Consider the following 15,937-nt stretch of genomic DNA (forward strand, 5'->3'; position numbering starts at 1 on the left):
GGAATTGCATAACCAGGCTTGGAGTGCGGCCTGATTTCGGTGACCAGAGCCGACAACGCACTTCCTCATCAGAACAGGATTTGGCCACCCTGATGTAGTACTTGGCCACAACCTTCTATGAGCAAACCAATTAACCCTCGGCCCTCAGTCCCCAGCGGCTGCGGAGCAACTGACCAAGGCGGCGGTCAGATCTGTGACGCAGCGGAGGGTGCTAAGAATCTCGCTCCGGACAGGCTGCCATTGAAAACTGAACCTGACAACGTTTAACGCAAGAACCTTATCAAGTGAGGCTAGCTTAGCAGTGCTGCTGGAGGAATTAGCCAGTATTAAATGAGATGTCATAGGGCTTAGTGAGGTTAGGAGGACAGATGAGGCGTATACAGTACTAAAGAGCGGGCATGTACTGTGCTATCGTGAATTAGCAGATAGGCGAGAACTAGGTGTGGGATTTCTCATAAATCAGGATATAGCTAGCAACATTGAGGAGTTTTACAGTATTAACGAGAGAGTGGCAGCTATCGTAATTAGGCTTAATAAAAGGTACAAGCTGAAGGTGGTGCAGGCCTACGCGCCTACATCAAGCCATGATGACCAGATAGTTGAAAGCTTCTATGAGGATGTGGAATCGGCAATGACCAAAGTAAAATCACAGTACACTGTACTGATGGGCGACTTTATTGCAAAGGTAGGTAAAAAGCAGGCTAGAGACAAGGCGGTAGGTGACTATGGCATAGGTTCAAGGAACAGTAGGGGAGAGTTATTAGTAGAGTTCGCAGACAGAAATAATTTACGGATTATGAATACCTTCTTCCGCAAACGAGCAAACAGGAAGTGGACGTGGAAGAGCCCCAATGGTGAGACTAAAAATGAAATAGACTTCATACTGTGTGCACACCCTGGCATCGTAGAGGATGTGGATGTCCACAGAATGGTAAGGTCTCGTATTAGCTTAGATTTGAAGAGGGAACGGAGGAAACTGGTGAATCGAAAGGCTATTAACGAGTTAGCATTAAGAGGGGAGGTAGAGGAATTCAGAATGTCGCTGCAAAACAGATTTTCCGCTTTAACTGAAGAAGACGACCGTAGTGTTGAAACAATGAATGATAATCTTACAGCTATCGTTAGAGAGTGCGCCGCAGAAGTAGGTGGTAGGATGGTTCGACAGGATACCAACAAGCTATCTCAGGAGACTAAAGATCTGATTAAGAAACATCAAAGGATGAGGACGTCTAACTCCACAGACAGGATAGAACTAGCAGAGCTATCTAAGTTAATAAATAAGCGCAAGGTAGCCGACATAAGAAAGTTTAACATGCAGAAAATCGAGCATGCTCTAAGGAATGGAGGTAGCCTAAAATCAGTGAGGAGAAAACTGGGCATAGGTAAAAACCGGATGTATGAGCTAAAAGACAAACAGGGCAATGTCATCAGCAATATGGATAAGATAGTTGAATTAGCCGAAGAATTCTACACAAATCTATACAGTAGCGAATGTAATCATCAAGTTACTGAGGGAGGCAGTCGAGCACAACAATGGGACATCCCGCCAGTAACGAAGGAGGAAGTAAAGAAAGCCTTAAGAGCAATGCAAAGAGGGAAAGCAGCTGGTGGGGATCAGGTAACAACAGATTTGCTGAAGGACGGAGGAGAGATTGTGCTACAAAAACTAGCCACCCTGTATACGCAATGTCTTGTGACCTCGAGAGTACCAGAAGCTTGGAAGAACGCTAACATTATCTTAATTCATAAGAAAGGAGACGTCAAGGACTTGAAGAATTACAGACCGATCAGCTTATTGCCCGTTGCCTACAAGGTATTTACTAAGGTAATCGCTAATAGAATCAGGACAACCTTGGACTTTAGTCAACCAAATGATCAGGCAGGCTTTCGTAAAGGATACTCGACAATAGACCACATTCACACTATCAATCAGGTGATAGAGAAATGCGCAGAATATAACCAACCCCTATATATAGCCTTCATTGATTACGAGAAAGCATTCGACTCAGTGGAAATCTTAGCTTTCATGCAGGCATTGCGGAATCAGGGTGTGGAAGAGTGCTATGTGAAAATATTGGAAGATATTTATAACGATTGCACATCTACTATAGTTCTCCTTAAAGTCAGCAATAAAATTCCAATACGGAAAGGTGTCAGGCAGGGAGACACGATCTCGCCAATGCTCTTCACTGCCTGCTTACAGGAAGTATTCCGGGGACTGGAATGGGAAGAGTTGGGGATAAGAGTTAATGGAGAATACCTGAGTAATTTGCGATTCGCTGATGACATTGCCTTGCTAAGCCACTCAGGACAAGAACTGCAAAGCATGATCAATCAGCTAGACAGGCAGAGTAGAACGGTGGGGCTAAGAATTAACATGTAGAAAACCAAAGTAATGTTCAATAGCCTTGCAAGGGAACAGCAGTTCGCAATTGGTAGCGGGGTGCTAGAAGTAGTAAGAAAATATGTCTACTTAGGGCAGGTAGTGACCGCAGATCCGGATCATGAGAGGGAAATAACTAGAAGAATAAGAATGGGGTGGAGCGCGTATGGCAGGTTCTCTCAGGTCATGAATGGTAGCTTACCAATATCCATGAAGAGAAAAGTATATAACAGCTGTATCCTACCGGTACTCACCTATGGGGCAAAAACGTGGAGGCTAACAAAGGGGGTTCACCTTAAGTTAAGAACAACGCAGCGAGCTATGGAAAGGAAAATGATAGGTGTAACGTTAAGAGATCGGAAGAGGGCGGAGTGGGTGAGGGAACAAACGCGGGTTAATGACATCCTAGTTGAAATCAAGAGGAAGAAGTGGGCTTGGGCAGGGCATGTAATGCGAAGGCAAGATAACCGCTGGTCCTTAAGGGCAACGGAGTGGATTCCAAGAGAAAGCAAACGTAGCAGGGGACGGCAGAAAGTTAGGTGGGCGGATGAGATTAAGAAGTTTGCGGGGATACAGTGGCGGCAACTAGCAAAGGACAGGGTTAATTGGAGAGACATGGGAGAGGCCTTTGCCCTGCAGTGGGTGTAGTCAGGCTGATGATGATGACGATGATCGAAGTCAATTCATGTTTGCGGGTGTTGAAATCTCGTATGCTAATGTTCTAAACGTGGTGGCGAGCGTACGGTTACAGTGCGCGACGCAAGTTGTGTCCTTTTACGAGACGCTCCCAATCATGCTCAAGGGGACAGCAAGAGCAGGAATATCAGAGAACAAATGAAGGCTCAAGATAAGTCCGAGACAAGAACATTATCTCAGGCGACGAAGTCGTACAGAATATTTCAAGTAAGGGTAGGGCGGTGCTTGAAGACAGTTGGCGTTACGTTTCTACATGTATGTTAAGCGTCGAAACACATGAGGATGAAGCGTGAATCCCTCCTTTCTCACTCCCTGCAGTGTTTCCGCGCTAAGCCTCCCTGTTAAAAAAATGAGATCGCGAAAATAGTCGCAAGACACTCTAACGCGCTCATTTTTAAAAATATTTCATGCGTTTTGTGCTCCCGCGGAAAAAATACAGCACGCAAAAGGTATTTAAACACGCAATGGCGGAAATGGCGAAGAATAATTCTGAATATGGAAGGAATGACACATTAGCAATCACCTCAGTATCCACTATTTTCACCATGTGGCACGCGAAAAAACCTAGAGCAGTTAATGAGAAGCTGCACCAGCTTTACACCGCCAGGCGAAAGAATGAATTCTGAATTAGGTCTATTCCACCCATAGCCCGCAGACTGCATACGGGCGCTGATTTGAGTCCTCTTCGGCATTACGTGAAATAAATGCCCGTATATAATATTTGAAAGGTACTGTTCTGTGCACACTGTAAAAGTCGTGTGTTCATGTGTGCGTGTTAGAGATCTGAGTGCTTGTAGTTTGTTTCGTCTTTTTGTCCTCTATATGTAGTAGCTTTGCCATGTAGATTACCAGCCTAGTATCTCCAGTGATAAAGGGGGAGTGGCTCCTCCTCATCTACCTTGCCACTGTTAATAGGGTATAAATGCAACCTATACTGCATTTTCAACCGTGGCCGAGCGATGAAATTTCGGTCTTGTTCTGGGATCGCCCTCCGCATCAAAGCCTCACCGGAAAAGTGGAACCCGACATATTTGCCAACCAATAGGGCTACCAATTAGCGGAAACAAGCGATAAAATTGTAATTTCTATCAAATTAGGAGAATTCAGTGTCAGAGAAGGATGTCGATTTGACTGAATGAGTACATTGGAGAGCTATAATTAAACCCGCGCGGATTACAGCGGGCCATGTAGAAGTTAATAAACTCCAGATAAAGGTACGGAATACTTAATGCGCGTGAAACGCAGTGCAAGCATTAGATTTTCACAAGTATCACAAAGCTTTTGTGAGCAAAATTTATTGAAAAATGATAGTTCCATAAAAGGAATTAGTGCTACTGATATGCTACTCTTTATAAAGTTTTTTAACTTCAGCTAAAAGTGTCTGAACAAAAATTCTACTTTATTTTGAGCAAGTAAAACGTGGCATTCCCTAGTATCGTAGGTGTGTGAACATGCAGAATGTGGGAAAGAAAGGACTTACGTGCGTAACATACACTCAGTAAAACGCTTACTAGAGCTGCTGAGAGCATGGCTTGATTTATTTCGTTGTACGGCGAGCGATTAGACGTTAGGCGAATGATAAATTATATATGTTAAGCCAGAAATTTATGCAAAACAATGCACTAGCTTTTTGCGTTTATATTCACTAGGAAAAGGGGAATAAACATTGTTAGCATATTTCATCACTGTAAGCTTGACGTGTCCATTCACATGCGCCCTAAGTTTCGTGACATGAATTTCTCATGCGAGTAAAGGTCACTGAGCATTTGGCTGGTAAGAGTTCAAAAGGCGTCATTCCTTAGAGTATGTCTAAGGGCTCTAGACAACGCTACACCCTTTCTGCTCCATGTAATTTCGCACTTTCATTTTACTTTTTTTTTGCTAGTGCGGCCCTTTCTCAGCGACGCTCTTGAAAAATATACGCCTTCCTGCGCACTCCGCTACATGCGTCCGAAAACTTTGCCTTTGGAGCTTCATTATCTTCCTAAAAAATGCACAATATTCATGTAGCTTTAGATGCGCTTCCCCCGGGTCCGATGGAGAAATACAGCTGAATATTTCTGGCAGGCAAAAATGCCGTTGTGATTTTTTCATGGCATTTTGAAAGCATGGCATTTTGAAAGCAAAAATCCTGCCCACACATGTTTGATGTTAGTTTCTCCAATCAGGTTGATAGACTAACAGGCGCAAAATACCCCCTTCATATTCTAGCATCAGTAGCAGAAGGGATTTCGAAAAAGCTGAAGGAGGGCAACGCTGTCGCTCATTCCAAACAAAGAAATCTGGCAGTTATACCTGATGTCTATGTTCTGTCCCACAATTTGAAGAGAATAGGCAAAACGGCGGGAGTGGATGTTGTTTTTTCGGCTCCTGTCAGACTGAGTGGCTAGTGTGCGAGAGTTAATGGCCCGGTTAAAAGATCGGAATCTGGTCATAATTGCAAGAAAAACCACAGGATGAAGTATGTGCCATGCCAAGACAACGTGGTGTATTCAGTCCCGTTGACGTGTGGTGGTTCATACATCGGGCAAACTGTCCGGTGTCTAAATGAAAGACTTAAGTAGCATGCAAAGAATGTTAAGAAGGCGGCCCGCCACATAGGTATTCACTGTCGTGACTGTTCATGTTACCCAGAATTAAAAAACAACCAAGTAGTTACTAAACACAAGGATAAGCTTGCACGAGATACACGAGCTTACACTAGCTTACACGAGCTTACACGGATAAGCTTACACATCTCGTTGAAAGAGCACAACTTCCTGATTTCAAATGATCGATGTACACGCGATACAGCTGCATGCGCATAGTGACTGGGATTGATACTTTCTGCTGTTCTCTGTTTCTTTTGTTTTTCTACGGTGCAAAAGAGTATATATATGCTGTTAGCATCCGGAATAAACATTTGTTGTCAGTTCAGCGCTGTGTTCGTCCCTTTCTTCCCTTTGGCCCTGTGCCATAGCGCTGCTTCACTAGATATGTCAGACCAACTCCCCCACCAGTTCATGTTGTACGTCTTTGTCCTGTGTTGCTTCCGGCGCTATGATTACGCCGTTGCAATGAATTGCCAAGCTGCCCAAGCCTATTCTGTTCTGATTGAACTAAATTGTCTATTAGAATCCCAGCCGAAAAATTTAATGTTCCTTTAAACAAAGGCGGCTTTCTGTAGTCGAGGGAGATTTATCATCTCTCGAAATGTAATATAAAACAAGCAGCCGCGTTTCTGTGTGCTGTTTGACACGGTAGGACTATCCCCCCAAGTGCAAAAGGTAGCTCCCGAAAGCCTTAGGCCTACTCCCACTGACATTTACCGGCGCACACAAATAGCCATGGACAATAGCTACAACACAACGCGACGAGGAGATCGTTTCTGCAAAGGTGGTCACTCTCGCTCGCTATCATGCCAACAACTGCAGAGCGTACGGCTCCCCCCGCTTCCCGCGGGGTCTGAATTCCCCGGCGCTGCGCAGCAAAGGTCAGTGCTTTACGGCAACCAGCTCTCAGAGACAAAAGAGACATTTAGAATACAGTGGAATACAGCGTGTTGCTGCGCTGAATGGAAACAAGGTCGAGCCAGCGGCAGGGTGTGGGGGCTTCCTCGTGCACATGTTGCGCGAGGCGACAAGAGCGTGCGGCCGCAAGAGCTTTTGCCCCTGGCCGGCTCCGAAAAGACTCACAACGTCTCCGTGCAGCTTTGAGTAGCCCGGAAGGTTGTGCTCTCGTCACTGCGACCGTCATCCTTCTCCTTTCCCTAATGATAGACTTACCTTCTCGCGAAGGTTGTCCGGTGCTATTCCCGACACATGACTGTGATGATGGCCGTCCACGGCAAGACAGATGGAGAAACAGATTTTCAACAACGTCAAGCAATTTTCTTATTCTTGACTCCCGCCTCTTCCAATTTGCCACACCTGCATAACGTCTCGCCTGTGTACAGAACTTTCCGTTCACGCCGAAATCCGTAGGTTCAGCAACGTTCACTTTTAACTTAGCTGACACGGCCGCTACTTTCCGCAGTCAGCCTTTTGTTTGCGTGCTCTTTTTACCATGAGTAAACAGAAGCAAAAGCACATTTCCTCAGTGCGAGAAGGATTAAAGCTCTGTAAATGCTTGCGTCCAGATAAACACATCGTTGCCTGGTGGAATATTTGGATTTTACAATATTCATGGAGATAATTTACGAGTGATTCAATGAAACAAATAAATGTTCAGCCACTTTTGAATAGAATTTAATAAAACACCCTTTCTGGGAAGCTGCACATAAGTTCTAACAAAGGGTGGCTGGTCAGCGCCTCATATTTAATTCAAACTTTTATATAATTTTCCCTAATCACTGGAAGAGAGCAAACCGTTCTTAGTTTTGCCCCAAAATATTTTTTCGAAGCACGCGTAATTATTAATGACGGAGAAGTGGAGTGCCGCACTACAGTGCTGTGCTGTTTTGGCCAATTTTTGTCATGAATTATATAAAATATTTTAAACTTAAGAACCTGAATAATGTTTGAGTAAATATGTAAATGCGTTTATTTGGGCTGGTTTATTTTGAGATGTCTGCAAGCTCTCGATGCTTTTATAAAATTTTTGAAACTCCACCCAAAGAACATTTTATATCTAGTTAGCGGGTTGTTATATCAAGAACGGCTTGCAGCAGACTTGCAGTAATTATGCGTTATCATCTATGCAAACAAGCTTATCAAACTGCTGAAGTTGATACTTATATGCCTTTTCGACGCCGTGACATAGTCGCGTTAACTTCAATAAAGCACATAACGATGAAAACTTCTCACAACAACTAAAAAAAAACCAATTCTATATTTTTAAACTCGGTTCACGTATTCTTTTTTATATAAAATTTTAGAATCATTAAAACCATGTTACATTTTCTGTTTGTGTAGTAGTTACGACCCTTCTAATGAGACCCTTACGCAACGTTAAATACGTCTTGCCGTCCGAAGAGCCTATGTCATTTCTGAATCGCGTACGGTTTTTTTCATTTTGGTAGGATATTGTATGTAGTCTTTATGTCTCGATGCGTAACATTAGCTATGAGAGCTACTGTAGTGAAGGACTTGGAATTATTTTTGACCGCCGGGGATTCGTTGATGCACTACGGCATCGCACAGACCCCGGACGTTTTTGGCATTTCGCTTCCACCAAAGCGCCGTCGGGATTGAATGCGCGGCTTAGTATACACACAAGGAGGTTAAAGTAAAATAAGCAAGCATCATATTTCAAATAACTTTTAACGAAATGATCAAATTGAAAAGGTCATGGTGACCTGCATCATTAGAGCAGTTTGTTTCTGGGTTGCAACTGTTTATTCGACTGATTCGATAATGCGCAATGTCTTCACTCCTGTACCCTTAGTTTCTTCCATGCAGACCCCGCTGCGCATGCCACGTACAGAGGGCAAAATGCATATCTAGAACGACCGAACTGCGTGCTCCGGGCCGCTCGGAGCTACGTGCGCGACATCTAGGGCTAAAGCGCCTGGCTCGAGACGACGGAGTGTGGGCATGCGTGGCCGGACTGATAGCGCTACCTGTCTTTTCGGGGCTCGCAGGCGGCCGCGGCTTTACCTCCTGCTTTTGTCGTTTGTAGCGCTGATTTGCGCTACCGTCTGCGAAACATCATAAGTGGCAGAGCAAACACCACTGGCTTCTTTTCTTTTTTTACTTTCTTTTTGTGCACTTGCACAGCTCTGGCGAGGAGCAGTTCACCGCATCACATACGCGCCCGTGTACGTCATCGTCATCGCGGCTACGAGCCTTAGATAAGGGAGCGAGGTTTGGCATTTTGTGTTCTCCGGCAAATGCCAAAATAGGCATGTGATTGTTAAAATCATACTGGGGCCTCAGGTGAGGTGGCTGTCGTCGCACAAAAAGAAAGTAAAAATAAGCCAGTGGCGTGCGCTCTTCCGCGTATGTCCTTTCGCAGAGGGTAGCGCAAATCATCGCTACTAAAGGCAAAAGCCGCGGCCGCCTACGAGCCCCGAAAATAAAGGCAGCGCTATCAGTTTGGCCACGCATGCCCACACTCCGTCGTCTCGAACCAGGCGTTATATAGCTAGACGTCGCGCACGTAGCTCTGAGCGGCCCGCAGCAGGCAGTTCGGCCGTTCTAGACATGCATTTTGCCCTCTGCACTGCAGGACATGATGATTCATTCCATTATTTTCAACCAGAAGTACAGTCGGGGACAAAAGTCTCCGGACCACGTGTCCCTGTAACGAAGCCGATAGCTCTGCTATTAGTCGGCGGCTCGAGACCACACTTGTGGAGGTAAAAGTTAATTTTTTGTTCTTTCATCTCCACAAGTGCGGTCTCCAGTTGCTCTCTGATAGTAAAGCTATAAGCTTCGTTTGAGGAACACTTGGTCCGGAGACTTTTGTCCCAGACTGTACTTGATCATGCATGCCCACTAAATATAGCCTGCTGCGAATGCTTTCATCAGGCTTATTCCAGAATGCGTGAAGTGCATGCATCGTACCTCAACTTGTCTTAAGAAAGAGAGGAAGGGGGAGGGGGTAGAGCAATTCTATTGCACCACTGACCGCAATCATAATGCTGGAGCTTGCCAAACTGTTGGTCGATTATACTTAACCTTTTCACCACTCATACCTTGGTTTTTGTTGCAGGAAAGGTAACGGAGATATCGATTCCGGTGAAACTCGCGAACTCCAGTCAAGGGCTGCGAAGACCCTACCTCCGAACGCAGGCCGCAGACGGAGTAGAGACGCTTGACTCTAGAGGGATTACCATGCGTTGGTGGGAAATATATAGGTTTCCCTTTTCCAGGCGCTCGATCGCACTACTGCAACACATGAACAAGCGCCCTTGAATCGAGGAAGGTGCGGCGTCGGCAACCTGTAGATATAACACACAGATGACACATAAACAACTCTTGGTAAGCACCGGCAAGCATCGACTGGGGTATAGCAAGGGAACGCAGACGATTGAGCGTGCGCATGTACAACTGTCTCGTGCTTTAGCTGAATTATTTGTGGCCTTGAGAAATAAAGCTCAATCAACCCGGCAACATGTTTTGCTAAATATTCTGGATAGCGCCCTTGCGCGTAGATTACAATCCTTCCCACATTCTTGATTCAATTTTTTTCCTTGGAAATGCACAGAAAAGGTATTTTTGCTGCCTTTTCTGAACTGAGTAGGGCTAGGTTGCATGCTCAGTGATAGCGTGTAAGCCGCTCCACCGTTTCTTCGTTTGCGGGGCCGCTTAGTGAAGCTCTAGACTGCAGGCGATTACTCTTACAGTCGGCGCAATGAAATTCAAGCCGCAAAATCAGCGTGGTCTCCTCTGATAGGCTTGAAAGAATTGCCTGAAGATCCTAAAAGTTTGTAATATAATCGAACAGATTCCGGCACATGTCTAACATTCATGTTCAAAATTTTCGAAAACTTGAAAATCTGTAAGATAATAGCACAAGAATAGTTGAGGTAATGGTTGTTTCTTTCGATATCTAACAAAATCTTTCTTTTATTATGTTTCAATCGCACACATCAAGCAGTTAAGACTGTCATAGAAAATAAATGGGGAACGCTTTTGACGAGAACAAAAACGTTAGCAGCAAAAAAAAAAATCAAGCCTGCGGACGGCAGATCTGCGGATTTATTGATTGTTATAGTCAAAGCTTACAATATCAGAAAAAATAGCGCTCATATATTTTTCCCGCTAAAAAATGCTTTTATCCAGAATTGTTGATTAAGGTGAAATATTTTGATGAGTCATCTAGCAACACAGGCCCAGCAATTAATGTCAGGGATCAATATCATAAAAAAGTTTCAAGAGGGTAGACAGCGCTTATAGCCCGCCTTGTGTAAATGATAAGTAAAGGAGAGCGGGACCTTACAAGATATTCTAGTAAGCTCTTGAAAAACAATGGCATAGTTGTAATGCAAGATATTTGAATTTTTTTCTGTATTGCAACCCTAAATCGTCAGGGCTGATGATTTCTTTAGCTCATAGGTTAGAAACTTCCCACTTTGAAGATCGCGCCACTTTATTGCAGAAATTTCGTGTTGGATAACAATAAATATACCTGATCATCTAAAATGCAAAGACTACCTAAGCGCCCATCGCAGCTGCAGATTTTCGCATACGGGCTCCGTAGGGTGAACCTTACCCCTCTTTCGTTCTACACGACTTCAACAATAAAACTGCCATATCTCCTGTACAGTCACTGCTCTGTTGTGTAAAATGAGTTCAGTTAGAACCGTGAACGCTCTCAATACTCATGAAATGTCGCCGCATACACTAAGTCCATCGCTGCAAACAACGAAGGGAATATGTAGCCGAGGTTTGCATTATATCGATAGCCCAAGTGTCGAATATTTCTTGCTAATGTGAGGGGTCACGTGTGTGATCTATGAAATGGGGTGCAGTTTACACGGCAGGTTCTCTCAGATCATGAATACTAGTTTAGCAATATCCCCCAGCAAAAAACTATACAACACCTTTATCTTAAGAGTACAAACCTATGGCGCAGAAATCTGTAGGCTAACGAAGAGGGTTCAGTTTAAGTTAAGGAAACACGGCGAGCTATGGAAGAAAGAAATGTAGGTGTAACGTTAAGAGATGGGAAACAGGCAGAGTGTGTGAGGGAACGAACGCGGGTTAATAATATCCTACTCGTTATCAAGGGGAAGAAATGTGCTTGGGCCCGGCATGTAACGCGAAGGCAAGATAACCGCTGGTCCTTAAGGATAACGGATTGATTTCCATGAGACGGCAAGCGAATGGTGGGAGGGGGGGGGGGGGGGGGGGGTTAGCAGAATGTTAGGGGCCGCAACTGACAAAGCACAAGTTTAATTGTAGAGATATTGGAGGGGCTTTTGACCTGCAGTGGACGTAGCCAGGCTGATGACGGGGATGATAACAGAGAGTTGCTATAGAGGCGATTTCGAAACATGTGCCCCGAAGCCGAAAAATGCCAGATACAGCATGCTTGCTGAATAACTTGTGCCAGCCTTCCTGCATATGATTAAATTCTGAATCATTTTCAATCAATGCTGACGACAGCAAGCAGTACAGTTCTCTCTCCTCCCGCTAGTTTTAACGTATGCGAATTTTTAATCCAGAAAAGAGCTTGCCACGAGCCCGTATGTTTGTTTACTTTTTGGCGGATACTCCATCATCAGTTGTCATTCTCAGCGCTCTGGCGTTTCTTCTGTGCTGGTCTCGTGTGACTTTAACAGATTGTCGGCTCCAGTTGTCGCGAAGAGAACAATAGACCATTCCTTAAGCAATATGTCTAGAAGGACTCCTGCCAGTGATCAGACCTTCTATCTCTTTGGTATTTACAGCCAAGTGAAATGTCACGTAAAACGTCACACATAATTTGATGGCGGGAACAGATGATATTTACTCGTTCAAACTCCGCGGCGCAGCAACAGTTCGGCTAGTCCATGCATTGTGCTTAATGCTACATGCCTAGTGTGTATCCTTTATTAAACAGGGCTTAAGTCAAAGCCCGAATTGGACATCCCATTGAAGTATCGGATGTAAAATATATGTTGTTTATTTTAATACGGTATGTTGGCTAGCTTTGCTTCTAAGTTAATCGCTTTTCTGTATAAAGACATTTAATGTACTTCTTTTTATTTTCCGCCTTGGCAACTTATAGTAATTAGGTAAGTCTTGAATGTTGAAAATCTTGGTAATCTTGAAAAAATCTTTATTCTTCAAAAAGGCCATACGATGCATATTCCAATTAAATAGAGAACAAAGCACCAGGAACTATTTCATAATTTTAAATGCACTGAACATCTTTTTCCTCTACAGCTTCCAGTTACTATCGCGCTTTAAGAAGGAAGTACGAAATAATATGCAACAACTGAAAATTTTGGCGTCATTAGTTAGAAAAAATAAGACGTATAACGCACGCAATATTTTTCCATTGCATATAGAAACTATGAGAACGAATTATGGACAGCAAATGTTATCCTATCAACTTCCAAAACACATCAATATACTGCAAAACAAAAACGATGATTCAAGTGTCATATCTTTTAAGGGCCTTTTTGTACATTATGCCAAATTACCTTTTAATTTTTTTCTCTTCTTTACTCCTTTTTTTTCATGGTTTTATTAATTGTGTACCGATTCCTGTTTTCTATTCTCATAATGTTATTTTTGTATAAACATGTAATATTGGCTTTGTGAACTCCGCTTGTGCCGTGCCAGGAAATAACTCTCCGAAAAGAAAAACCCTGCTTGCCGATATCTGTGTACCAAGGATCGAGGGCCTGTCAAGCTTTATGGCTATTTCCCTCGACTCCTTTTGATACCTGCAGGCATGAAGAAAGATTATTATTGTTATTGTTATTATTATTATTATTATAAGTGTGTAGATTGTGTTATTTTTAAAGCACTGCTCTTAGGTGCCCATTCCTGCGCTCGGCGTCGTCGTTGGTGGTGTAACAGGCCACCAGACAGGTGGCGTGTGGCAGGTAGCGTGTTGGAAGGCAGTTGGTGAGCGAAATGCTACCTCCTACAGTCAGAGCCGAGGAAAGGACACTCGAAAGTGGCTGCCGCGAGAAGATACCGGAGGATGGCTACCCGCGTAACACGCCAGATGCCAGCATGTAACAGGTGGCACGTGAAGAGCTACGGTGAAATATCGCAATACTGGACGGTGGATACTTTCCCAGACTCCCTACGCACCCATCTCTATCCCAGACCCACCGAATACTCCGATATATCGCCCTAACCTCCACCTCGCACCCATTCCACGCAACATGTCCGCCTACAGACACGCAGGCCACCGCCAAGCATGCGCATATAACCAAAAGTCACATTTGGACGCTGCGGCGGTGGCTTACACAGACGCCTGTCTCACGGATCCGCGGGCTCCAAAGCAGCCTTCTTCCTCCACCCTTCCCTCTCTACAACCAGCACTCACACAACTGGTCCATACACGTCCCCACACTCCACTCTCGCCCTAGAAATACAAGGGATCGCCGATGCCATCACACACTTTGCCACCCTACCCCCCACCCCCAATACGTTGTATATACAGACTCGCAGGCAGCTCTGCGTGCCTTCCATGAAAGAGCCCTCCCTTTCCCTGCCCGATCGGCCTTAGATGCCGCCCTCTTAGCATTAAGCCCACGACCGGTGACCCTTCGGTGGATCCCTGATCACATGGGCATCCCCGGAATGAGCTGGCTCACACCAGCTTGCCTGCGAAACTATACACCGGGCGCCGGGGATCCCATGGACGAGCCCACCGATGGAGCAGGCGGTCAGGGCTTACAAACACACTGTCGAAGAATACTACGCGCAGCAAAAATTGGATTTAGCTGATTTACCACCACCACGCCCATCCTTATCGATCCGTGAAGCTCGCATTCTTCGCCGAATACAGTTTAATCTCCTACATACACCAGCCAAACTTTACCTGTACCGGTGCACTTCCACACCTCAGTGCCCAAACTGTCCACACACATATGCAGACATAGAACATTGCCTTACACAGTGCCACGCAGCCTTCCAGTCCCCCGCCTATTGTTTCCCCTCACCCCCACCGTGGCCCATCTGGCTCGCCTCCCTGGATCTGAGACTGCAACGTGCCCTCGTCGCCTTGGCCCAGGACGTACTGAACGCCTAATAGAAAAGATGCTCTAATAAAAGATGTAACACCACAACCACCACCACCACTAGTTTAGTCGTCTTTTAATTTTTATAGTCCTTGACGTCTCGTTTCTTATAGACTAGGTTTATATCAACGTTATTCCGAGCTTCTGGCACGGTGAATCTCATTTCCTATATATGGTGGCTAGGTTTCCTAGCACACTCTTCCCTCCGTCAATCAATAAATAAGTTGTTACCTCATTGATTGAGTGTAAAACATTTATTCGCAGAAAAGAGCTTGGTAAGACGTCGCGTTAAGTGGTGGAGAGTACGCAGCCCTCGACGACTCTGTCAACCCACTCCAACGCCAAAACTTGCGTTCTGGGGTCAGAGCTAGCCAGCGTGGTCTCCCACCGCTCGAAAGAATGAGTGGCAACTAGATCACCCGGAGGTGGCTCTATTTTCCAGTCCCACAGGATGTGATTGTAGGTGTCTCGTTGACCAGAGTGTTTACAGTTTGGGTTGTAAAGACCTGGATAAATGTGCGCGAGGAGTGATGGGGTGCGTATCGATCTCGTCTGTAGACGACACCACTTAACCTCTTGTTCTTTAGTCAAGCTTTTGTCCGGAAAGAGGAAAATTCTCCTCTCTACTTTATAATGACTGCTGAGGTCATGTTATCAGATCATGGAGTCCTTCGTGAAATGCAGGGAGTCAGACTGATCCACTGCCCGGTCGACGAAACCTCTGGCTTTGTTGTGGGCTGCCTCGTTCCCCGGATTCTCCGAATGGGCTGGAGCCCATATCAGTTCTGAATAATTTGGTAAGAATTTGGTTGCGTTAAGGATTCTGAGAGAGGTGTTTGCAATTCGCCATTTTGCGAAATTAGCGATACCCATTTTCGAGTTGCTGAGGATGTTGCGCTCTTGGGTATGCGCTAGGGTAAGGGCTATAGCCGACTCTTCTGCCGTTTCAGAGGATTTCGTTTTGATTGTTGCCGAAACGATTTGGTCACCATTCTCGATCACAGCCGCAATTGCAAAGGCAATCGTATATATGTATTCGGCAGCATCTACACAAATTGTTCCAGCGCACTGTCCGTATTTATTATGTAAGGCTTTGGCTCGTGCTTGTCTTCTACCCTCATGGTGTAAGGGGTGCATGTTTTTGGAGAGTGATTTGATTAGTAGGGCCGTCCTATAGTCGTGGAGTAAGTGTACTTCAGCACATTTATTCGTAGGTTGACTGTTAATTCCAAGCCTGTTACGAATAC

The sequence above is a fragment of the Amblyomma mixtum genome, chromosome 9 (assembly GCF_055824585.1).
Source record: "Amblyomma mixtum isolate Tamu chromosome 9, ASM5582458v1, whole genome shotgun sequence".
Taxonomy (NCBI): domain Eukaryota; kingdom Metazoa; phylum Arthropoda; class Arachnida; order Ixodida; family Ixodidae; genus Amblyomma; species Amblyomma mixtum.